The sequence below is a fragment of the Solanum lycopersicum genome, chromosome 7, assembly GCF_036512215.1.
Source record: "Solanum lycopersicum chromosome 7, SLM_r2.1".
NCBI classification, from domain to species: domain Eukaryota; kingdom Viridiplantae; phylum Streptophyta; class Magnoliopsida; order Solanales; family Solanaceae; genus Solanum; species Solanum lycopersicum.
This window is the reverse complement of record NC_090806.1, coordinates 11,495,288-11,520,277: the sequence shown is the minus strand read 5'-3', so window position 1 is coordinate 11,520,277 and position 24,990 is coordinate 11,495,288. Positions and strand designations below refer to the sequence as shown.

At 32.1% G+C, this 24,990-nt stretch overlaps 1 pseudogene; it reads right to left on the bottom strand.

Annotated features, from left to right (window-relative positions):
- Positions 1-891: 891 nt before the first annotated feature.
- LOC101259648 (uncharacterized) lies at positions 892-24,990 on the bottom strand (annotated as a pseudogene).

The following is a 24,990-nucleotide window of genomic DNA, read 5'->3' as shown; positions in this document are numbered from 1 at the left end:
CGGGTATGAGACATACGTATACACATCATGTGGATCCATTACTAGCCCTTACCTGGGGAATAAAGAAGGAGTCCCCGAAACAAATGGTACGATCCTTAACCTACATCGACAAACATAGTTTCAGACGTTCTTCATTTAGACTTATGCCTTCTCAGTTAAGTATCTAGTTCCCTTCAGCTCATATGATCCTAGAATTTGTCTAAAGTCTCATAGTCATAACATTTCAGTACAATACATCATAGATTTAGTTTATATAATTACATTGTGAGACTAAAATTCATGAATCATAATTCTGCATTCATGAGAAACATAAATCATCTCATAAAAATAAATTTAGAGAATCATAAGATATCATCATAATTTCTCACATTTAAAACTTTCATAACTCATAGTTCTAGGGGTCATAACATAAGAATTTCCAAGAAAACATCAAGAAAATCATAAAAAGAGTTATCAAGAAGTCATAAAGAAAATCATTAAAGTAGTTCTCAAGATAAGAATTTCTTCTTTCAATAATCATTAATAAATTCATGTAGAAAATGTGGGGTGGAAGCGAAAGTAAGAGTGAGAAAGAGATGTATATGAAAGGGATGATCTTATTATGAGGGAGAACCCTCTATTTATACAAGAAAACTTGACACCTTTGGCCAAATGGCCGACACTCCTACTTTACACCTGGCCTTTTTATATTCGGCCGACACAAAAAAACAAAAGACTTACTATTACTTCTTTACATAATGGCCTCTTCTTTTATTTGTGGCCGACACATTTACTATTTACTTTACGACTTTTTACATAATTGGTCTTTTATGGCCGACGCAAAACGACAAAATACAATATTATTACAATAATACTATTATTACATAAAGTATCTTATTTTTGCAAGTTATCTTATTCTAATTGTACCTCGGGGATTATGTCATCACCTTGGTTACATTTAGAACATATATGGTCTGGATATTTGTGACCAATTAACTTGCAATATCTTGTCATTAGTTCTTCAGAGATGAATCCTTGTTTTATTGCTCTAGTTGTTGGAGTAGCTTCTGGTTTTAACAAAGACAAAATCCATTTCTGGACTTCTTCCATATCTGCTTGCCTTATCTCTCGCGAATTGGCATATATCATTAAATGATCTCTTGAATAGTAGCTCCATATGGTATTTCCTTGTAGATAGTTATTAGCTAACTCCTGTATGATAGTTGATAACCCGATTATTCTTTTATTAGCATAAAAACTGGGTATCTCAACTTTTGGTATCTCTGGTTGTTGCCCTATGTCTTCCGGTATTATCATCTCTCGTGTTAATCCAATTTTCACTATCTGGATCATTGGTTTTATTTCATCATAAAGTATCTCAGCTGGTGCAGTATAGAATATTATGAAAAATAAGTTTCCTTTTGTTATTTTTTTGTATATCAAAAATGCTTTGTGAACCTCCGGAATTCCACTTATCTCTTCTCCTGTATATGTATAAACTGTATCTAATAATCCATAATTATAACAAGTTTTAACTAAGTTTGGATTTGTTTTTTATTGTGCGATTAACTTGTTATAACCTTGTAATTTTTGGGTTAGATAGTCCTGGGTTTTTTCTGTGGTTGTGGTAGATTTGGGTTTATGGTTCAAAAATTTTTGTATTTTGTATAGGTTTTCAATATATGCTTGGGATATGTGGTTATATGTTTTCTTTCCTTATGCAGGTTGGCTGCATATGTAAATATTTGTGGTGCTGGGGTATCTACTATACCTTTGGAATAAATGGTTTCGTAAATAAGTTGTTTAGGTTTGTATTTTTTGATGTAGTTTTTTCCATAGCTCGTGTGCTTGTACCTGCAACATTAGCAATTTTATGGGTTTTAGGGAGTTTCCCAACGTCTCCTTTTAGCTCTGAAATTTTTGCGTCTTCCGATCGACGTAGCTCCGCATGTTTATAGTCATGCTGCTGACTTATATTTTTCATCTTTTGAAACTCTTTATCCATACTGTCCACTTTCGCAGAAAGTGTAGTAATGGCTTTGAGTATTTCTTCCATCGTATCTTTTTCTGGTTCAGTTTGGGTTCCTTTTTCTTGATAGATAGTCTGCAACAAGATTCTTGTTAGTCTTAATTACTTCAATTGTAAATGTAAAATTTAATATATTTAATATTAATCTCCTTATTTCTTTTGTTGTAACTGAATCTTCTAACTTTTTTGTTATCCACCATTTTACCTGTGTATTATCTGTTCTTACAATAAATTTATTGTAAACAATATATGGTTCAAATGCTAATAAACATTTATATAATGCGAATAATTCTTTTCTATTTATTTCCCATTTTATTTGTGCTTCTGTATAAGACCCTGAATAATATCTACAATGGTGTTCTATTTTTTCTTTTTCATATTTGTATTTTAAAACTCCTCCATAATTATGATCACTCGAATCTGTTTCAACAATATAAGTAAATGTTTTATTTTCATCAGGAAAATATAGTTTTGGTAATTTTTTACATAAATTCTTAATATTTCTTATATGTTCTTTATCTTTATTGTCGAAATAGTATTCTACATCTTTTTTAAGTTTTTTATGTAATGATTTTAAATGTTCCGCTAATTTTGGTATATATTCCCTTACTTGATTTACTAATCCTAGGAAGAATTGTAATTTCTTTTTTGTATCTATATTCTCATCAAGGTTGATTATTTTTTGTACTACGTGGTTTTGCATTTTTATTCCATTTTTATCTATTTGTATTCCTAGAAATTCTATCTGTGGTTTCATAATTTCTGCTTTCTTTTTACTTAAGCTTATACCTGAGTGCTTAATTATGTGTATAAATTTTTCTAATAATCTTATATGTTCATCTCGTGTCTTAGAATATAGTAATATATCATCTATAAATACAATACAATTTTCTAACTGGTTAAAACAGTTGTCCATAAAGTGTTGGTATCTTCCTGGTGTATTTTTATATCCAAATGGTAAAACATTCCATTCATAGAAACCTTGCGGTACTGTGAATGCTGTTAGCTGTTTAGATTCTTCTTCTAGTTTTATGTGGTAAAATCCTGATTTACAGTCAAATTTACTAAAATAATTATATCCTTGTATTTGTCTTATTTTTAGTATTTTGTTTGGTATTGGATAATTGTATGTTTTAGTTTTAGTATTTAGATTACGATAATCTATGACCATTCTACTTTTACCTCTTTTTTGTTCACTATATTTTATAACTATAAATGCTGGACTTGTATGTTTGCTATTGCTTTCTTGTATATAATTATTTTCTAATAGTTCATCAATATGAATTTTGAATTCCTTTAAATCATCAAAGTTATATTTTAGTGGTTTCTGTGTTATTATACTATTTTCATCTATTAGTTCAATTTTTACTTTTGTCTTATGTTTTTCCCATCCTTGTAATGGATCTTCGTTATATAGTTGTTCTAGTTGTTCATTTATTATTTTAACTTTATCTATTGTAAATATAATAATTTCTAATTGTGATATTTGGTTCCTACTTATATTTTCCATTTCTTGGTTTATTTTTTCACTTCCTTTTATCCATTCTATAGGTTTTCGTTGTTTATTATTTACTCTTTTTGCTCCTATTTTGTTTCCGCATGGTGTAGTAAAACCACCAATGTGTTTTTGTTATTATATGTGGATAAAATCTATCTAAAAATGGCATTCCTAATAACATATCTTTTGTGGTAAATTCAAAATTATACATTTCTTCTATTGTTAATATTTTATCTCATATTTGTATTTTTATATTTTTTGCTTTATATTTAATCATACTTCCTTCATTATTAAATTCTGTTACTACCATAGGTGTTTTTAACTTTTCCCATTTATCTTATAGTAAGCAATTATATTTACATATATTCGCTTCTGCTCCTGTATCTATCATAGGGGTATAATATCTGTTGTGATATCCTTTTACAATAATTGTTGCAAGTATAAATATTTTCATTAATCATTTTGTTCTTTTTATAATTATTTTCTTATTTTGACAGGTTATTGTTAATTGTTCATTTTCGATGTTGTACGGTTTAACTTTTTCTATCCATTTTATTCCTAATGTAATATTATGGTTTCCTTGATATATTTTAAATGGTATTACTAAGGGTATTCCTCCTATAATTATTTCTTTTTCCGTTGTTTCTTCATTTGTGTTTACTATCTCACTAGGTAACCCAGGGCATATGTGTACTGTTTTTATAATTTCTTCTTCTAATACTAACTCTCTTGTTATTTAATTTTCTTCTTGTCCTGTATTTATTAAAATTTTATGTTTTCTTTGGTCTATTATTCCTGTTATGAAATAATGATATGGTGTTATTTCTTCCTTATCTAATAAGTTTTGTGGGATTTCATAGTTTCTTTTAGATGTACTCATTCTTGATGAGGTAGCTCTTGTTAACGTATTTGGTACACTTGAAGTGCTTAATCTTTCTTTTACAATTTCTAAATCTTCTTCTGTATCAATTTCTTTATAACTATAGTCATTATTGTCTATTATAGTAATTATTTTTTCGAAAGGATTTTCTATTTTTATTTTATCGATTTTATTTCTTGCTGTTATTTTATGTTTTGCTGTTAATATATATAAGTTTTTGCATCTTGCTGTAAATATTTTACTGCCTGGTGCTAACTCTATTCCAGACATTTTCCAATATAATACTAATGATTTATCTATATTTCTATCTGTTAATGCTACTGTATAATTGAAACTTATTATAAATTTAAATTTTTGGTATATTAGGTTTCCTTTTACTGCACTGATTACGCTTTTTTCTATAGGGTGTATAATTTTATCATCTGCTAAGTATATTTCAATAGGTGTATCTATTCCTTCTGTAAAACAAGCTTTTATTAATATTTCTGTTCCTCCTAGATGTACATATTTTATAGGTGTTTTAATTTTTATATCTTGTATTTCTTTATTTATTATTCGTTTACTTAGTATAGGTATATATGCTTTTCCTCTTGCATATTTACAATCTATAATATGTTCTTTCTGACTAACTACATAATATTCTTCCTTTTGTCTTTTAAACAAATTTCTCAAAGTAGGTATTTCAAGTACTTTTTCAACACTTAAGTCTAATTCTTTTCCTTTTATTTGTTCAAAAATTGTATTATCAAATATAATTTTTTGGTCTGATAACTCTTCATTTTGATAATCTTCTTTGGATATTATTTTTATGTCGTCTTCAGACATTATATTTCTTCGTCTATTATATCATTATTTAGGTTAATATATTCTTCTTCATTTTTTGTTTCTATGTCTGATACTTCGTATATACTATCATTTTCACTTAGTTCATAGTCTATATATTCTATTTGCATATATTTGTCACTATCTATAATTATTTCTGCAATTTGCTTCTTTTTTGGGTATTTTGGTAACTTACAATCTCTAGCTATGTGTCCTATCTTTCCGCAATTATAACATGTACATTGAGATATTTTCCTTTTTGGTCTATATGGTCTTTTCATTTTATAATTTTTTACATAATATCTTTGTCTTGATTTTTTGTATTTATACATAGTTTTAGTTTTTCTATAATTTTTATATTGCCACGATTTTTTCTTTTTGTAATTTTTTGTTATACATCCCAACTGTGGTGCTGTTTTATTTTTACAACTGGTTAAATTTTTGTTTAGTACTTTTTCCATTTTTAATTTTTCTTTTTGGTTTTCACATAGTTGTATGAACCATTGATGTAAGAATTTTATTCTTGCTCCTAAAGTATCTACTAATCCTTCATCATTCCAATCTTTTATTACTTTTGTACTAAATGGTTCTGGTAATTTCGTAAAATATTGTTTTCTTATTTCTTTTGCTTCATCAAAATTGTATTTTGCTTTGTAATAATATTCTTTAAATGCACAAGTGTATTCTTCTACATAACACATTTTACATATAGCTAATTTTGTCATAAGTTGTCTATTTATTATTTTTTCTCTGTTTTGTTCTCTTATATCTGTGGTCATACCTCCAAATTCACTTCTTATTGCTGATTCATATTTATCTAGTATATCTATATTTGTTGATGATGGAGATCCATCCATTTTCTTGTCACTTCTAAGTACTTCTAAACTTTCTAAGGGTAGATTTTTTATCCATAATCTTGTTGTTCCTACAAATGTTCTTTCTATATACCTTGGTGTTTCTGTCGTTTTTATTTTATTATCTATTAGTTGCTTAGATATATTTCCTATCCATAGTAATATTGCTTTATTTGTATCTGTAACACAGTCTAGATCCCAAGAAATTATATTGTTCGTTTATTGGTCTTGGTGTCCAATTTTTATTTAATCTACTCCATATTGCGTTAGTTCTATCTGATTGCTGATAACTTTCTGTATAATAAGTTGGTGGTGTCCATCTGGGACTAATTCCAGGACTATTTCTGGGACTATTGTCTGGAGTTTTAACTCTTGACGTACTAGGTCTATTCATATCTCCTGTGTTTATTTCTAATTTTTTTGGTTTATTTACCTGTTCTAGAATTTCTGTATATGTCTCACTTATATCACTTATTTCTGATTTTAGATCATTTATTGTATCTAATTCATTTTCGTTTATTTCATTTACTTCAAGATCTTCATTTAGTTTTTGTTCCATCTCTTTTATTTCATTAGTTAATTCAAGCTCTTTATCTTTTTCCTTTTGTTTTTGTTTTGTTTCATATAATAATTTTAACCTAGCTAATTCTTTTTCTAATTCACTTATTCTTGTATTTTTCTAAATGTTGCACTTCTTGTTTTGCTTGTATTTTTATTTTTTCAATTTCTTTTGATTTGTCTATTTCTTCATTTTCTTTTGTTATTCTTATCATAGCTGTTAAACTATCTTCTAATTTTGCTGTTTCTTTTTTCTAACATTAAATATAGGTTATTTCCTATTTTCTTATATCTTCTTCCTAAACTTGAAAATATTATTTTTATTATCATTCCGTCTTGATTTTCATATGTCTTTTCGTCTACTGCAAATTCTTCTTTGTTCATTATAATTTATGTATTATATTATGTTGTAGTCTATATTCAAGACAATCTATTTCTAGTTCTAACATAAATATAACTTTTCTTTGTGCTAATATTGATTTATTACATACTCCTGCTAAAATATTTTCTTCTAATCTTCTTTTTCTATGTTGTAATTCTTGTCCTTTTTCAGCTATTTTTTCTATCAATTGTTGTTTATATTTTTCTTTGTTCATACTGTTTTTTCAAATAACAAACATATTTGTATTCTGTTTTTGAAATTATATTTATCAAATGATCTTTTTTATCGTTACTTGTTTTGATGAGTTGTGATAGTTCATATTCTATATATAAAGGTTTTAATTTTTTCCATATCTTCCGTATTTTTTTATCTACCTTGGTTTTTGTTGTTTTAGTTTCTTTGCTTGGTGTTATATTATTTTTCATAAAATGTCTTTCTATAATATTCCCTTTTAAGTAGATCTAATCGTTGTATTTCATTAGCATTATTTATAATATATTCTAGATGTTCAACTTCTCGAGTTCTTAAATAATCGAATAAATTTTCAATTAGTAATTTTTCAAGTAGATCTATGTTTTCTATGGTTTTTACCCAATATTGTAAGTATTCGTAATTTATCATTGGTCTCTGAATATATCTATATCATCATATAAATCATTTATGTCATAGTAAAATTCATCATAAAAATTATCTTGTATATCTAATTCTGTCCAACCTTGAGTTGTTAATTCTATTACTTCATATGTTACTAATAAATCATAAATTGTTCTTTTTATATCTGTATTAAGATCTTTTAAGATATAGAGTATTAATATCTTATAGTTAACATCATCGTCTAGTAGGTAAGTATTCATTTTTATTATTTTTCACTTTCGCTAAAATTTTATTCCTTCCAACCTCTTAATGGATTATACTTATTTATTATGTAATAATAATGGTTTAATAATCATCTCGTCTGATCACTACTACAATTTTCTTCTTTGATCAGTTGCCCTAACAGCGCCTCAACTTTGTTTACTCCCCTAAACGGCCTTCCTTGCCTATCGGTTTCAACCTTAGGATGACATAGTCTGGGCATACTTATTCGCAGAATATTTCTGTAGCAAACTTTCTAAAGATGGTTATTATAACATTATTAAGACATGATAAACAATTATAATCAACAAGAGATTATCAGGAATAAATTAATTTAGCTACTCATGAAGGTAAAAATGTATACCTGCTTTTGTAGATTTGTTAGCTCTGATGTGTAAACATATCTTCTCTTTTGATTATCTAGCTCTGATACCAGTAAAGTAAATAGTAAGTGTGTCGGCCACAAATAAAAGAAGAGGCCATTATGTAAAGAAGTAATAGTAAGTCTTTTGTTTTCTTGTGTCGGCCGAATATAAAAAGGCCAGGTGTAAAGTAGGAGTGTCGGCCATTTGGCCAAAGGTGTCAAGTTTTCTTGTATAAATAGAGGGTTCTCCCTCATAATAAGATCATCCCTTTCATATACATTTCTCTCTCACTCTTACTTCCGCTTCCACCCCACATTGGTATCAAGAATAATTGAAGACTATAGGGCTTCATCTTAATCCTAATTCATTCATGGAGAATACTTTCAAACCATGGGACGTAGTTCGTGGGAAAAAACAAGTTGTCCCCACACATGGAGATAGTTTTACATACTTTAGTAATGAAACTTGATGAAGAACCTTGGAAGATGAATCCTAGTTTTGTGTCTCTTGAAGAGAAGGTTTAGTAAATGAAAAAGTGATTTTCTATACTTTTAAGGTCATTTAGATAACTCCTCAAAGGTTTTAGGAAAAAAAGCCCTCATAAAAACAATAATCAGAAAATATTAATATTATGTCATCATTTAAGTGACGAACCATCACTACTCACTTGGATGATGGTCCTTCATTTAGGCATAAAAAATGGTCCTAAAAAAGACCCTTTTGGTCATGTGTGATGGTGCATCACATGTTCTATCACTCTAACAGCTTGTAGTGTCTCTGTTAAATCGATCATAACATTTTAGTTCAGACGTAAATTGATATACAGTTGGCAGCGTTGGAAAAAAGACTCATAGATCTTACATTTGATATGTTATGTGCCCCCTAACACTTCATATTTTAAGATATATGTTATGTTCATTAGACATTGACCCTTATATAATCTCAGCAAAAGCAATCAACCAATAGAGAAACTTTGAACTTGACTCAGTATTAGAGGTTTCTTATGACCACAAACCACATCTAATACACGTCTCACACTTATGAATGGACCTTGACATATATGAACAAGTAGTGTATAACTCGATTCAAGTTTATACGCTTATGACAAATGGTTTGAATCTTTATATTAAAATTGCGAGGTGATATACTATTTACCCCTTGAGATCATTCGTCTTCGAATGATGGTTAAGATAAAGTAACCAAATTAAGCTTTTTTGTCCCAACTAAAATATATATATCAACGTCATGAGCATTTGGAGGAATATACAAGGCACAACCTTAACGTAGGAACTAAAATACTCAAGCACAAAGTATAGGTATGGAATTTAAATTAAGAGAAAGACTCTTAAATACAATATGTTCAACATGAGAAATGAACAATTGAGGGTATGTGGATTGCACGTCTTCTTCAACACCCAGATAACTTTTTTGATGAATTGATTCCTCCATATAACTTTACTGATGCAACTTCCTTGTCCTCAACTTGCAAACTTGACGATCAAGAATGTTAAGTTGAACCTCCTCAAAAGACAAGATGTCTTTCACATAAATATTTTCTCTAGGCACAATGAGTGAAGGGTCACCCATACACTTCTTAAGCATGGAAATGTGAAATACTAGTGTCGTGCTACTAATTCTGATTGTAGCTCTATCGCACACCACAGTACTAAGAGATACAAGTGCCCCCAAGCTAACCCGTGGTATGACATTACACTAAGAGGAACATAGATAATAATTGAAGTACTAATGTGAAAGCTAAAATTTAAATAAATAAGAAATTCTTAAATATCAAACTTAACACTGAAATAAGTTTCCTCGATCATGACATTAAGTTGAAATACTAATATGTGATTGAGTGTTTGAGAAAGTCGTTACTAAGATGAGTAACTAGGACAAAGCCTCAACTAACTCTAACTAGATGTAAATTGAAATACTAATAAAATAAGGATAATCATCAAAAGATAAGGACTTACCAAACTCTACTATTTAGTTTATATAGAGATAGTATTAATCGTGAGTTAGATAGTGTGCGTCTGTACTGATGAGCGGTATACTTTCACTCACTGAAGGTCCATTTAGCTCAATAATTATATCCTCAACCCCCAACATTGTTCTTTTCTAATCAAATATTGATGATTTGCAGTTTGAAGGCAATTGGACAAGGCATGGACTAAAGTTTGAAAGAATGGCCAAAAATGCAAAAGAAGTGTAAAATGAATATTGTTGATCGTCTAGCATGTAGGTGGATCGCTGACTGAGCTAGAATTCACCCACTCTAACAGTGTATATCACTTTTTTTTACCAAAGAAGTTCGGAGAACTCCGTAGAAAAGGCGATATGTCGAATGAAAAGGGGGATCTGAAGCACATCGCAAAAAGTGATAGTTTGAAAGGTAAAGATTTACAACGAACTAAGGTGGTATTTAGGAGATAAGCCAAAAGAGAAAGGTTGACTCAATTGAGTTTCAAACACGTGAAGCCTACAACATCACAAAGGCAAGATGGGGAACGAAAGGCTATTCGTCGAGTGTTAGGCGAGCCTGACTAAGGTCAACGATTTAGTTGCGAAGTGGATTTTTGGGGCAAATTTTGGGAAAATATAAATATCCAAAATGATATATTCTTAAGAGAGTTTGATTAGAGTTTTGAACAACTGGTTCAGGAGAAAGTTTCGAGAGATGACATCTTTTCTTTTTAGAACACTTTTTCTAGTCTTCTTAGGGTTTTAAAATTTGAATCTTGAATTCGCTAATTTTAAGTAAAATCCAAATTGGGTTTACTCTTAATTGCTTGATTTCAAGTTACCCGTGAAAGGTATAATTTCTTTACTTTTTATGGTGGGTGTCTAAAACCCAAGATCAAGGGGTGCTCTAATGGGGTTTGTTGTTAATTTAATGTAGTGAATATTGTACTATTCTCTATTTTTTGTTGTTTATGCATGAATTTGGTCTAATTATCATGGGTTTAACTTAAGGGTTAAGGTCGCTAACTTAATTCCTACTTATGATCTCTGGTTGATGCTTAAAAGAGATTAATTTAAGTGGGTAATTAGTTCAATACTAGAAATTTAGGTTTGATGTCCTTGACTTGATCAAAAGAGAGGTTATGGGTTGGATATATTTGTCCTGTTCTTGAAAGATGGGATAGATTAAGGTATTGCGTTGTTAAAAATTAGCAATAGATGAGATCGAAAGGAGATTCTAGGCGTAAAAGTGTTGAGATTGAAAGATGATTAGCGTCACTAAAGATGAAATAGCCATTCATGTATGCACATTAATATAGAGCAACACATTTACTTCTACATGACATTGATTTACCATGACCACACCCCCTAGAATTCTTTATAAATCTTGCTTTTATTCGAATTTTAGTTTAATTGTGATAATTGACAACAAAGATTTACATTGAGTTGGTGGTACCATCCACCCAATTCTTCTTACTACTCTAAATGAGCTAAATTTAAAGTGCAACGTCTTGATAAATAATTCTACACGATATACCATTCTCTGTGGGATTCGATCCCGACTCTTCGTTGGGTTTCTATTGAATAGGAATGCTCACCTTTATAATTGGTTTGGAAGGGTGATTTGAGTGTTATCATGTACCTACATTATTAAACAACATAGTGTGAGAGTATATGGTCAATACTTTAAATGTACTAAGTATGCCAAGCTAAAATAACATGAGCTATGAAATAACAAGTACAACTTATAAATATTAATACTACAATAATTGAATACATGGTCATGAAATATCTAAGAGGCTAGAACGTGGAGATACTAAAATGGACTTATACTATGTGAGCTAGACATGGAGTTTGATGTATAATCTCCATCAAAAAGGGACTAGTATACCTTGCCATGGTATAGAGATTGATGTGAGCTAATGTAGTACTACTAAGCTAATGTCCATAAAGTACTAAGGGATCATTTATGGTTTGACGGTCATCCTTAAATACTTACGGTGGACATATAGTTCTAGGACATAGGGATTGCTACTAAAGGTCTTAGTTCTAATTGGTGGGTAAGCTTTTATCCCTAAATACGCTTGATACTAAGTAATTTTCCCAACTTAATGTAAATTTATAAACTGAACAATGCTAATATATTGATTATAGCTCATATATATTGAAAATTTATAATGGATTGGTAGATATTTTATTTGAAAGCATTTTAAATCAAGTTATTGGTAATCTGAGTCATACATTCTAAACATAAATGGTTTGAGTCATGAAAATAATGATACTCTTAGGGTTCATGAAATACTATTTAGAAGTACTAAATTTATAGATGAAATCATGTAAATACGCTATTCATGAAAAAGAATGAAAAATATTATGGAGTTCCTGGTTTCACAAAACCCTAGAATTGAAGAACTCATGAACTAAATACTGGGTTTTCTTTTGAATCAATTGGTGAAAGGATACCCATTGATGAAATTTCAAAAACCTGGAAAGGAGACACTAGCTTGAATCTTGAATTGAAGTTTGAAGATGAAAAACCAAAGTTCTTGCTTGAGAGGAAATTCAATCGTAATAAATTGATTTCTAGGTGTTATGTGTAAAGGATTCGATTCCATAAATTTTCATTAATCATAGAATAGGCTAAAATGACATAGTATATGAATTAAAAATAGAGGAAAGGACCAAAATGATCTATACAAAAATTTCAGTCTAGGCAGCATCCATGAGACCATCTATGGTACGTGGATTGATCTACAAACCCTGGATGCCTCTCCTAGAAATCAGGACAATTTCTAAATTTTCAAAGTTTAATTCACCAGACCCATCTATGACCTGCAAAAGAATTACGGCTTGTGGTTGGGTTCATGAAACTTATGTTGATTTTTCCAATTTTCATCTACAGTTTGTGGTTCATTCCACGAGCCGTAAACACCATCCACAGAAATCATAAGAATTTTCATTTTTATAAACTTAGCCTATGAGCCTCATATACAATCATGTTAGCATGATTGCACAAATTATATATATATATATATATATATATATATATATATATATATATATATATATATATATATATACATATATATATATGTTATAATTCTAAATATTCGACACGTGAGACTGCTCCACAACCAAAATCTGAGATTTCTTAATGGTGTGATCCTCTTGAGCCTCCTCGGTGATCTACTAGAGTGTCTCAAACTCCTAAACGGTATGATTTTTCTTCTACTTTATCCATCTCAATTCCAACAGGTGACTAACAAGCCTCCAAGCTTGAATGTTGGCAAAAAGCAATGTAGGATGAACTTTTGACTCTTAAAGAAAATGACACATGGGACATTGTTGCTTGTCCACCAAATGTCCGTCTAATTGGATGTAAATGGATTTATTCAATTAAACTTCCTTCTGATGGAACTCTTGATCGGTACAAAGCTCGATTGGTGGTCCTTGGCAACAAACAAGAGTATGGTTTAAACTATGAGGATACTTTTACACCTCTAGCAAAAATGACTACGATGAAAATTAATGTTGCCATTGTTGCATCACAAAATTGACATCTTCAACAAATGGATGTCAAAAATATTTTTCTTCATGGTGATCTCAAAAAAGATATTTATATGAAACCTCCACCTGGTTTTTTCTCATTACCTCTATCAAATGTATGAAGTTGAAATGGTCTTTATATGGATTAAAATAAGTCCCAAGAGCTTGGTTTGACAAGTTTCAGTTTACTTTGCTTCAATTCTTTTTCGAGCAGAGCAAATATGATTCGTTTTTGTTTCTTTGAAAAACATCTACAAGTTGTGCTCTTCTTTTGGTGTATGTAGATGACATTATTATCACAGGAATTGAATCTTCACTTATCACTAGCCTCCATCAGCAACTTAAGGATTGTTTCCGTATGAAAGATCATGGTAATGTTACATACTTTTTGGGGTTAGAATTTCATTATAATTCTTTAGGTGTGTTCTTGAACCAACATAAATATACTCAAGACTTGATTACTTTGGCTGGTCTTCAAGAATCTTCCTCTATAAATACTCCATTTAAATTGAATGTAAAGTGTTGTCATGGGGAAGGAGATATTCTTCCTGACACAACAATGTATCGGCAATTAGTTGAGAGCTTAAATTATCTTACTATTACTTGGCTTGATATATCTTTTGCAGTGCAACAAGTGAGCCAATTTATGCAGGCTCCACGCAATCTATATTTTGTGGTTGTCCATCACATCATTCGATGTCTCTTGTAAACATCTACTGGTGGATTATTCTTTCCTAGTGGTTATGAGATTTAGCTTAATACATTTAGTGATTTTGATTGGGATGGATGCCCTGATACTCGTCGCTCCATCACGGGTTGGTGCATGTTTCTTGGAGTTCCTTAAACTCATAGAAGAGCAAGAGGCAAGACAGTGCATCCAAATATTCCACTTAATCTGAATATCGAGAAATGTCTACTACTTTTTTTTATTTTCCACTAATCCCGATTAATGCATTGATTCAACATTTCTACTCATGAAGCAGAACTATTTTCACTTGGATGCTATTGTAAATTTGTTTTAACGGGACTTGTACCACCTAGATCACTTTGATAACCATTTTTGAGACTTATGAGGCATTGCGGATGTTTGCCTTTTCTACTTTAATTATTAAAGATATCTAGATGCCACAAATAATGCAAAACTAAGAAAATGACCTAGAAGGACTTATGTCCGTGAAAGTAAAGATTCAATGAGTACTTGAAGGCTCAAACAAGTAAAGAAATTGCTCTCGCATCTCATGCTCTGTATGCAGTAGCCTCCTCGACTAAAAGATGCCTTCACTAGACCTTAATAACACAGATGTCTCTCGAAAGCAATTGTTTGACATATCAAGTCAAATTACGTATTGGCTCTTCCATGAAGGTTAATCGGTTATCCAACTGAACTGAGTCATAACAGGGCACATGTCACTCATCAGGGTTATACCAACAAAGAATAGAAATATGAAAAACCAGATACATAGTTGTAAATATAAGAGGTAGGGCCAACTCATAAGAGAAATCACCAACAATCTTAAGAATCTCAACTAGCCCTATATACTTGGGCTAAGCTTTCCCCTCCTGCTCAATCGCACCACTCCTTCACGGGTGACACTCATAGAAGCACCTAATCACCAACTCTAAATATCAAAAGCCAGCACCTGCGGTCAACATAACTCTTATGCTTGGCCTGTGCTAACCTAAGCATATTCTGCATCACTTGAGTTATGTCTAGAACCTCTTGAAGAAAATAATTACCACAAGGAGTAGGTTGTGAAGACTGAAACCAACCTACCAGAAAGTGAAAACGTCTACTATATAAGGACTTGAAGGAGAACATTTGAATATTAGAGTGGTAACTATTGTTCTACACAAACTCCACCAAGGTTAATAACTAGTCCCCCTGACTTCTAAAGTCAAATACATAATATCATAATATATCCTCCAAAGCCTAAATAGTACATTCTGAGTGACCATCGGTCAATGGATAAAAAGTTGTGCTAAGATCAACACAAATACCTATCTCCTATTAAAAGGTCCTTAAGAAGCTAAAAGTAAACTGAAAATCCTTATCTCAAATAATAGACTCTAGCAGCCCGTGAAGATGAACTACCTCCCGAATATAGAAACGAGCTAATCTCTCAACACTAAAAGAAGAATGAACAGAAAGGAAGTGGTTGACTTGGTCAATAGATCAATGATAACTCAAATATTGTCAAAACCTCTAGAAGTATAAGGAATTATCATAAAAATTCTATGGTGATGTGCTCCCACTTTAGCTTCGAACTGGTAACCTTTGAAAATCACAACCATCCCTCAAATGTTCGGTCTTCATTTACTGGAAACATAAACAAAGGGACACATAGTCCACAATATCTCTTCTAATGGAACTACACCAGTAATATTACGTCAAATCATAACGATATATCTTTGCGACGCCCGGATGAATAGAGTATCTGATATCATAGGCCTCAAGAAGAATCAACTAAAATCAAGTATTCAACTCTGAGAACATAGATATGATCATCAGACCTTAAAAAACCATCAGAATCCAAGGCATCTTTCCCAACCTAACCTTGCAAAAATCACTCTTAAATAGTTGCTAAGGCATCATCCTCAAATTGAGGACCATGAATCTGCTTCAAACGTACCATCAAAATATTTATTTCAATTTTCTTATTGGCTAAACATTGATGATACGCTCAACTTTACTTCTCGAAATGAAGTAAAAGTGGTCGGATCAAGTAAATAACCCAACTAGTGAGGTTGGGATCGTTCCCACGAGGAAAATGGTTCAGACTTAACTTTATTCTATTATTACTTCTATTTAGTCAATTATTTCCTGAAAACAAATAATTAAAGGGGGATTTTGATTAGTGAAAGCAATTAGCTAAATTAAAGTAAACAAGTGACAGGTTCAAGTATTGGAGTTTAATCAATTAATGGGAGTAACTAGGGCGTAAGTGTTACCCACAGGCTCCTAACTCGGTAATTTTAGCTATAACAATCCTTTCCTAGTATCTTGCATGCAAAGTGATAAGTTAGGTATCTCTAAATAATTGGTCGTGCATCTCGAGAATTTCACTCCGTACGTTGGTCCGGCTACATGTGTTGCTTTACTAAACCTTATCTTTACCTCATATTAAGCATCATATTCGATATTTGACCAAGTTGTTACTTCGTACCAACTGACACTAGCCTATTAGATAGTATACACTAAATCTATGTTGATAATTGTTTTCCTATAATTAACCTCCATGATCCGGAAAGTAGCAATAAGGTGAGTTCTAACTTTGGCCATCCATTAAAAAGACTTCTAAGCGAAAGAATTATCAATACATGCAAGACACTATTCTAGAATCGTTATTTTAGGTAGGTTTTACCTTGTTATTTACCCATATTTCCCACAACCCTAGTTATAAAGTTTAGTTAACCATGATAATAATCATACAATTCATAATAATAATGTAAGAATTCATGCACTTACTTTGATGAGAATGAACAAAATCTAGAAATTTACTTGAATAAGTCACAAAACACCAATAATCGATTCCAAAAAAGTAATACCAAATCCCAAAATAGAAAGTTCAATACTAAGACAATAAAACAACTATTTATAAGAAATAAAACCTAATAAAATAGGGAAATATATTTAAGGAAAAATTTGCCCAAAATACGTTTGAGTTGACGACCCTAGTGACAGACCGTCGTGGACACGACGGACCATTGTGGTCATTCGTCGCTCCATACTTAGCTCTTTTTCTGTTGCTTTTCTTCATCAACTCTCTATTACCCTCGACGGACAGGTGTGACGGACCGTTGAAGGCACGACGGTCCGTCGAGGGGCTTTGTTCCACGACACTTAGAATCTTCTAAAGTTGGGTACTGGATTATTCTCTGTTAGCATTGACAAATGTGCAAGACGGACCGTTGTGGCTATGACAGTCCGTCGTGAGCTTCCGTAGTCCCACACTTTGTCAGAATTCCCCAACTTCCTTCAACAACCATTATCTCTTCCTACGACGGTTGACCCCTACGGACCGTCACAGTCATGACGGACCGTCGTATGGTTCGTAAGTGGTCACTTCTGCAATTTCAGCTCAAAATCTTCCTGTTCTCCTTTGGATAGATTTCATGTAAATCAATAAAAACTACATCAAAAATCAATACAAAAAGGCTTTAGACGCACTAAACTTAAGGAGAAGGCATTGAAAGTACCGTGAAACCACGGTACATCAATTGGATGTCTGAAACCAAAGGTCACTACAACACATAAAAAAGGCTAGAATACCCATACTCATGTCCTTCTGGCTAAAGATTTCTACTACCACATTCGTCTTACCCTGATGATATATAAAATAGATAGGTCCTAGTCCTTCAAGAGTTGGATCCACCAACGATACGTCGAATTAAGGTCCTTATATCTTGAAATTTATTGTAGAATTCTATTATTAGTGTAGATATAACATCAGATCTATGTAGGTTGTTAAAATACACAAAATTGTATATGAAGAAGTTGTACCTTTTTCAGTTTATTAATCTTATATAGGGACATAACAATACTAGTTCTATGAGGATAATTCACTTATAATAAGTATCATATAGAGTTGTATCTAACCAGCTTCCTTAGGTAATTATGTCTCAATACTCTCCTTGTGAATGGGAGGTGGGTAACCAACTCTAAGTTTGTCCCATATTACTAGAAATGAGCTAATGAGAAGGTCTTGGTGATTACATCAACTAGTTGATCCTCCGAAGAGTTGAACTGGACAAATAGGTCATTTCTCGCAAACTTAGCCTTAACAAAATGGAAGTTGATTTCCACATGCTTGATAATTATGCATCGCCAATGATATCACACCATAAGATAGGAGCTTTGGGTAGAGAGACACTAAGTTCAAATAAGAGCAATTGAATTCAAGTTAGTTGTGCGGCACCATCAACTAAAACTTTAAATTTAAATCCAGTTGAAGACCTAACAATTGTACATTGCTTCTTTAATGACCAAGACACTAAAGTGGGTCCATAAAAATAGCATAACCACCTGTCAATTTTTTATCATTCAAACAGTCAGCCCCAACAAAGTCTATGAAGGCTTGAAAAAACTAAGTATCACACTTAGGAATAAAAAAACACATATCATTAATTCCTGCAAGTTTCGCTATATCCTTTTGACATTAGCCCATTAATTTTTGGAAGTACTATGCATAAATTGACACACTTTGTTCACCACAAAAGAGAGATCTGGATGGATGAGAGTGGGGTATTGAAGAGATTCCACATTTGTCATTATAGAGACGGATCATGACAAGAGGGCTGTCATTTTTGTGAAGAACTTATAGAAGTAGACATGGGTGTTACTAGTGTATTACATAACTGCATTTTGGCAACTACCGATAAGGTTGAAATATAGTGACACTGGCACAAAAAGAGGTCAGACTTTGTATGTACAACTTTGACGCCACGTAAAATATTCAATGGTCCAAGATCTCTGATGGTGAAGGCAAAACTCAATTAAAGAATAATATTCTCCCAAATGCATAATCACTCCCATTAAATATTATATCATCTACATTAACAAGCATGTAGGCCTTGATTCCATATGAAGATATCCAACAGAAGGTTGTGAAACTTTAAATCCATGCATGAGGGAATTGTGTTAAGTCCAAATAAACGCTTGTGTAATCGACAAACATGACTGGGGAGATGAGGGTGAATAAAACCAGGAGGGTTGAGCCATATATACCTCTTCACAAAGTTCACTGTAAACGAAATCATTTTAGACGTCAATTTTCCACAAAGGCTAGTCATAAGAACAAGCAATGGTTAGAATAATGTGAATTGTAGTGGGTTTGACGATCGGACTAAATGTCTCAAAGAAGTCTTGCCTATCTTGTTAATGAAATCCTTTGACTAATAACTTAGCCTTATAGCGTTTAATAGTGTTAGTGGAATTTTTCTTGATTTTAAAAACCCACTTTCACCCCAAAATATACATCGAGGGATAGCGAGTAAAAAGAGACCATATTTTGTTACACAAAAGAGCAGTCATTTCACAAGCCATAACATCACATCACTTCGTTGATTTATTAGCAATAGCGAAGTACGCAGGTTTACTAGTTGGAGAAACTATTTAGAAAGATGGAACAGCAAGGTTGGAGGATGGTGGCATATGGTGTAGCCACATGGTATGAGTATAATAGTTGAATTAGGGACACAAAGAAGGTTGGTGATATGGGATGCAGTGATCTTAGTGTGAGATGGGTAACTATGGGGAGGAGGAAAGATCCAACAACTAGTGGAATGAAACTAAAATCAGTAGCTATTTCGGAATCAGTGGATACAGAGGATGACATAACCGACTAGACTCAAATGATGTACTGATTGTGACAAAGATTTTGGATACACTAAAGTTAAGATTGATTTAGAAACAACAAATATATGGACATGGGATGTGGGACAAGATATAGACAATTGAATGGGCGATGAGAGCGAAGGAAATTTCGACTGGACAATGTCCGCTGGAGGTGAGCCTAATAGAAAATTTGAGAAGAAATAAAATTGGTCCTCATCAAAGGTACATGTCCGAACAACCTAACATTGGATAAAGACACTTATAACCCAAGTATATTGTTCTATAGTACATAAAAACACAAGGCCTTGTAATAAAACCAAACTTATATTGATTAGGGAAAAGGAAAGACACCTAAATACTTTAAGAAAGTGATAGTCAGACAGATTGTTGTGAACCAATTCGAATGGAGAAGAATTATTATTATATGGAGAGGAAGACGATTGATTAGATAAACAACTATATCAAAATCAAATAGCACTATTTTGATGGAGTGGAGTTATGTTCCATTAGACTGAGACCGATTTCAACTCTGTGAGGATGTTTTCGTTCTACATTTGCCTATTGTTCATAAGTATGGGGGCATGAGGGACAATAAAGAATACCTTTCTTGATTAAAACAAGAGCGAGCACGTGAAGTTCGCTGCCACTATCTATTTGCAAAGACTTTATGGTGGTATTGCATTGCTTTTCAACAAGTCCCTTAAATTGAAGAAAAATATGTGAAACATCTAATTTCTTAATCATTAGAAATCTCCAAACAAAATTGTTATCCACAAAACAAGAAAGTAATGATGACCTTATGAAGAAAGAAAGAGTTAATTTATTTGACTTTATACACACGATCTTCAATAAAGTGGTGAGATAGACGTTCAAAGACTCGTTCAAGTGATAATCTTGTAAACTTATTCACTAAGGATTGCAACATCAACATTTGAGAAGTTGTGATATAAGATTGAAATGCATCATCTCCCTCAAGTAAAGTTTTAATCAGGAGGAGAAAAATATGTGTGGTACTCATTTCCTTAACCATGGTATTATCCCAATTGGGTTCTCTGGTAAGATTTTTAACGAGACAACATTCAAAGCATATTAAAAGATATGTGTACTCTTTTCCTTCACTGGAATTTTTTCCTAGTAAAGTTTTAAAAGCCACATTATCTATGGACATGGATGTCAACTACATTAACTGTGACTAATTATCTCAATTACTTTCTTTCATTATGAAGATAACCTCAACCTTTGTGACTATTATTTTGTAACATTTCACCTTCATAACCTCCTCCATTATATTCATGTAATGTCATGTTTATGACTAACCTTTTGTATGTATCTATGTTACACTATAAATAGAGGCATAAGTGTTCATATTGTAGGGACTCGAAGATTCGGTGAATATTTGAAAAAAAGAAAGTTATCTTATATTGTTTCTCTTGTATTATATTCATCTTGACTTTATCTTTATATTCTTCTTTTATTCTTAAGTTTTACAATAGTGAGAAAATTTTTGGGTCTTGTTTTGAGGTTAGTTATAATGGAGGAAAATTTAAATAGGAAGAGGAAGAGTATTGTAGCCGCTAAAAGCTAAAAATTGAAAAAGAAAATTAAAAAAAGAAGAAAGTTTGATGTGACATTTTCCCAACCTTTCACACACTAAAACAAAGTGCAATCACTCGCGATGCCATGTGTCACGTGAGAGGTCTATTTAAGCTTAGTTTGTCAAGTATAAGAGTGTTTTAAATTTGTCAATGATTCGAAGACAAAACGAAAAATCCATCAAGTTTGGGATATTTTTCATGCGAAACTCTCTCTCTATATATATACAAAAAAAGAACCTTAGGCCCGTCTACGTGGGCCCAGCACAAACAATAATTTCTTTTAATTTATTCATTTCCAAAACTAGCCTTCCACTTTTATGAAAAATTATTATTTTTATGAAAATTTGCAACTTTAATGAAGAGTTGCGACTTCATAAAAAACTGTGGCTTTTATGAAAAGTTGCTACTTTAATGAAGAGTTGCAACTTTTATCAAAAGTTGTGACTTTTTATGAAAGGTTGTGACCTTTCCGAATGGTTGCAAAATTTCCAAATAGTTGTAACCTTTACGATAAGACAAAATAAACATTTGTTCATACTACCCGTTGTTGTCTATAAATATACAGATTTCTCTCATTTTAAAACCATGAATATCTGAACTACCACTTCTTCTTCTTTGTTTTCTTTTTCACAACTATTTAGGATTTAGGGTTTAGTGTCACGACTGGGGAGTACCCCCTAGACGTAACATGACATACTTGACCTCTCGAAGGTCTTGTACAGGCCTCTTAGCATACATTTATCACATAACTATAAAAAGTAGTGCGGAATTAAAACTTTCCACAATAAATTCCATAAGGAAACACTTTATAAAACGTAAGAAAGAAACTTAGTCTCATCATAAGCCATCTTAGACACAAGTCAATATCATAGGGTCACGACCCTTTCATCAATTTGAAAAGAAACTTATAGTCTAATACAAAGTATTTAATAAAGGAAAAGTAGAATTAAAACCCATGTCCTCTATCATATGAGGACATACCAATCTTGAGAGAAATCTACTTCCCAAGCTTCAACTTATAGAAATCCTCACTTGCCACCACTTACATTGTAGATATAGCGAAACATATGAAATTAACACAATCAATGCACTAAGAATGGTGAACATGCAAGAAAACCATGAAAAAGGGATATTTACTTAAATATATGCTTTTCATGCTATTTTGATAAGAACCTTTATCATAAGAGTTTAAGAGACATAGTACAAGTCAATAATCACATATAAGACATATTCAACTAGCATCACCATATATGACTTAAGTCCATATTCAACAAGTAAGCCTTTTCATCACTTTAGACTCTCTTAAGTAAGACATGAAGTGACCGATCATACACCCTCTTCAAGCACACCTAAATAATCTTCAAAGCTTCCATAAATAAGAACCTTTCTATTCAAAATACTTTGACTAAGTGAATATTATTCATTAAATCCATTTAGAGACAACTAAACAATTAGGAGACTTTACATAATGATCTTTGAATACCTAGGGAACTCTCTCTAGCATCTTCAAATCCTACTCGTGTCATGTGTAGATAGCGTCCCATTCCACTACCTACACGTTGTAGAACCTACCCAATACTAGCATCCACATACCACATGATGAGAATAGACATTAACCGACATAGACCACACTAGCTAGGTATGGAATCCGATGTCATCAAAACCCCACACCATGGAAGGTTTTCTACTTGCTAAAGATTGTTTTAGGGCACATCCCATGTTGGCACGTGGTTTAGGGGATGTCAAAAGGTTTCTTTGTACTTTACCCTCACACTGAACTAGAGCTACTCCCTTAAGCATATCCACTCGATGCTTTTCCTTAGTTCTCATATAGTGAGTTCATTCACATAATGTATTAGAGAAGGTACCATCACTAAGCCTACCAACTCATAATACCATTTCCAAGGATGGGTACACTAGGGCTGCCAACCAAGGTTTATTTGGATAGCTCTTATGACTTCCTCAAGGATGATTTCATGTCGTTTCAGCCAACCTACCTCTAAGTCCATCATTCCACTCAAGAAGGAGGCACCATTTAGGTCTACCCCTTCCAGTCTTCTTTATTAACCTTCTTTCCATGTTCAAGGTTTCACATTATTCTTTCATGGAAGGGTACCTACTTTAGATCTACCGATCCTAGACTTTCATTCATACACTCATTCAATACAATTCATGTACCAAGTAAGGACAACTAAGTCTACCAACACAAGATACAACATCATTCTATAAAGACTCTCCTTAGTCCTTCATCATCATATATCAACAACTAGGGAGGAATTACTTTCAATCATAACATTATAGCACCCATACAAGATCATAGAGACATCATATGAGCACCTTCACCTTAAACATCCATTCATACCATATCATGATAATACCACAATTCATATAATAATGTCGACAAAGCCATGTTCATAACATTTATAACAATTAAACATTGTCACCCTATGTGGACCATACCAATAAATAGCAATTTGATATGAATTCTACATTAAATAAGGGAATTATGTCAACTCACCACCTTCCAATAGCCACAATCACCATTCCTTAGCCTTACAAACAATTTCACACGACAAGAGATCATACCAATGAGAATGTCTATAAGACTAAACACACAATTAATCCATATCAATGATTCGACAAAACCCAAAATAGATATCAATAGTATAAGGCAAACTATGAGCAATTCCAACAATGATCAACATGTAATTCAATACCCACAACAATCTAAACATGAATTCAACCTAATTATATCATAAGAAATACCCTAACTTTAGAGCCAAAATTAGGAATTCAAGGAATACATGGCTTATGGAATTTTAATCCATTAATTAACATTTAATACTTCATAAATCGTCAATTTAAACCTTTTTATGCAATGACCCATCCTTATAATTCAAAATAGGGTTTTAAGATTTTTTAGATCTTTTGAAAATCCTTTGGAATTAGCTCCTTGAATGAGAGAAGAGTCAAGCATGATATCACCATACCTTATTAGAAATCCCACGAAATTGATGAAGAATTCAATATAAATTTTCAATCCTAACTTCAACTTGGCTTCAAGCTCCCATGGAGTCTTGAGAGAACTTTATTTGGAAGAGGGGTTTTGATTTTGAAAAGTGAAGTCCAAATTCTAGGTCTAGGTGTTTAAACTAACAAAAAATACATTATAACACCTGAAATAACCGTCTATCATTTAATTAGAACGTGTGGTGAATTTACCAATTCACCCATAGGTTGGCCGAGACCCTGCAGAAAATTGCAGGTGCCATTTGACAGCCACCATTGACGGAGCGTCAACTGAATAAGGCTCATCCTGTTGGTCCTTCAT